The sequence below is a fragment of the Schistocerca piceifrons genome, chromosome 8, assembly GCF_021461385.2.
Source record: "Schistocerca piceifrons isolate TAMUIC-IGC-003096 chromosome 8, iqSchPice1.1, whole genome shotgun sequence".
Classification (NCBI taxonomy): Eukaryota; Metazoa; Arthropoda; class Insecta; order Orthoptera; family Acrididae; genus Schistocerca; species Schistocerca piceifrons.
In genome coordinates this window covers 266,158,435-266,161,535 of record NC_060145.1, presented here as the reverse complement: position 1 = coordinate 266,161,535, position 3,101 = coordinate 266,158,435, and positions in this window count along the sequence as shown.

Sequence of the window (3,101 nt, the reverse complement as noted above, 5' to 3'; positions counted from 1 at the left end):
CCTGCAACTCTGCTTTCATGTTGTCATGCATAGAGAAGGGAATGGGGCATGGCGGATAAAGTTTAGGTACCACCAACGGCGGTGTGCCTTCAAAATTTTCTGCCCAGCCCAACATATTCTCATACAGCAGATCGTAAAATAGCAGTAAGGAGTCCAAATCTTGGAAGGGGACTGACAGTGACACTAACTGCACTTTGTCCACTATCTGGAAGTCAAAATCATAAAAAGTGTCCAACCCAAAAATATTTTGCCACTAACAATGTAAGTTGCCATTCCAAATTCTTGTAATGTGATGAGACAGAGTAAGCAATACACTGTTTGCTATAAAACACAACCTAATGTAGTGGCTGTTGCAATGCCAAGCAGTTCGAGAGCCTGTGTGTCTAAGTTAATTAGGCTAACGATCACTCCTGTGTCTAAATTCGACCAGCCACCCATCCACTACCAGTGTCAGAAAAATATACTGGGATGACATGTATGTGGTGTTGGAGACAGCCTCAGCATACAGGCAGCCAATGACTGACCCACGACTCACTGACTGTCACAAAGAATTGCCAAATGGCCTACTTTTCGACATACCCCACATATGATCTCCACATGTGGGCAGTCTTGTTAAACATGCAGCAAAAGACAATTGGGGCAGGACCACTGGTTTAGCCAATGAAGAGAAGGCGAGTGATGCTGAGGTCCTGGAAGCCATTGTGAGCGGGAATCATGATACTGCAATGGATGCAAACCCACCCTGCTTGAAGTAGGCAAAGATGGGCAGTACCATGACACCACTGCACTGCTATCAAAGGCATCCACACACCGGCACTGTGGGAGATGAAGCTGGTCAGGGTACTCTGAGGGGTACCGAGGGCTGTTTGCCTACCAAGTGTCAGAAAGGATGTCTCTTGTCACTGTCATAAGCTTATATGATTCCACAATCTGGGCAACCTTGGTTAGAGAAGGGTCAGACAAGGTCGACCCCCAGTTTGGGCTTCAGGAACAGGTGCTAACTGGACAGTCACATCTCGAAATACTGATTCGACATATAAGTTACACATTTTGGACACTGAAAATGACACTTGCATTATAGACCCTGTAAATTGACAATCCAGGTTGCATACTGGTTAAACAGCAGTTGTGCTGCCACCATTTGGCTTTACTGTACAACAGGCTCAGTGGAGGGCTTCAAATTTTGCACAACTTCATATAACCGTCATTGCTGGACAATAACAAGGCGACTCTATTGACAGGATTGAATATATGCCTTAACTGGCAGTGCAGCAAGAAGTGACATGTAATTTCCCTACCTTTCTGCAGACTCATAAAAACTGGGAAAACGTCATGGGCAGGGAAGAAAGCTACACAGCAGGTACCTGGCCCGCTACTTATGTGGCATGGGGACAAAGCAATTCCACATTCTGGTTTACCAGTGCCTGCATGCTGCTGCTCCTTCTGCGGATGCGACTGTTTTTGCATGCATTGCAGAAATGTCAAGCCCATGGTGGTCCAAAATTAACTCTATGAAAATGGGGGGAGGGGGGGCGGGGGCAGCATCACATGTGTAAGAATGTCCTTCTTCATCACTTTAGTATCTGCACAGTCATAACAATGCTGCAAAACAACACTGTCAGCACAATGTACTGTATGGGCCAAAGGAGGCTCAACAACAAGTCTGGGAACAGAAAATTGCAAAAGGAAATGAAAATTTGCTGTGTAAGTAAATCTCCGGTGAAGCAGAGTGTCCAGTACCACATACAGGCATGCAAGTATATATGCACAAAACATGGCAGGTGTGGACGGCCATGACTGAGCACACGGAGACAGCACATCACTTGAGGCACAAGGCAAGGTCTGCCATTCTGCCTTAGAACTGCCCCACCCGACTTACACCTGCCGGCAGGTAAACTTTTCTGTCAGGTCTACCTGTACAATGCATCATGTGCGCTTCCCTTGGCAGTTGTCTGCACTACTCTGCTGTGATAACCATGCTATCTCACCTGCCTCCATCATGATGTCCACAGGCAGGGATGCTGAACTCTACAACCATTCTCAAGAACCAGCTCTCCTGAAGTACCTATTATCACCTTGGACTAGCACAGCTCTACTATATTTTTTGCAAGAATTTCAACTACCTAGTATTGTGCCTGGGTATGAGGAACATCCTACCCACAATTGCTCCCACCTCTCCCGAATGTTATTCCACCACTCATCCAATCTACAAAATGTGCTTTACCAAGGAAAATAGCCAAACAGCCGTATGTTTTGAGAAGTTATTTTATTCAGACAACCAGTTTCAGCATCTCAATAATGCCATCTTCAAGACCCCTATGCACTCCATATACAGACACTCAGATATATCGATCATTGTGTACTGGAGCCATCAATATCTGGATTCTGTGAATTCATATGTTGAGTTTTTACTTCGAAGGCTTGACAGCTAACAGCAGGATTGATATATCTGATTGTCTGTATATGACTGGCCACCATCCTGACTCTACAATGGATCAACATAGACAAAATATTCGGGTCTATTCTTGTTCCACACCTATTCACAATACCTTGCCAACTGTCCTCTCTCGATAAAAGATCTGTCCTTTGAATTCGCACAGCACACCCTATACCCTATTCCAGTCCCGTAATAGGAATATCCTAGCCTATCAGAGCAGGGTCACAAGCGAAAGCAGTTATATCGTGTACCAGCTGTGCTGTAACTTCAGCATAGTCTTTAATGGTTGTACAATCAACAACCAACTGTCCGCTCGAATGAATAGTCACCACTACCTTCAAGCTGTGGCCAAGTGCAAAGTTGATTACCAAGTCACTCTGAATTTATATTGTTGGACTCCGAGGCGATTATTTTACAGCAATAAACATGCTGTCAGAGCTGGTGTCCTGCTTGTATATCCTCTTCAACATTTTTAATATTTCATTGCTACTTACTTCTGGCATCAGCCAACTTCCATATTCAGGTATTATACACTCTGTTTCCCAATACCCACTCTCCTCTTTGCATCCTTTCCTAACCTCTTTCCACCTCCACCAGCTCAGGCAACTGCTTTCAATACCGAGCATCAACTATCAGTCTTGCTGTGACAGCAGGAGAGTGTGTA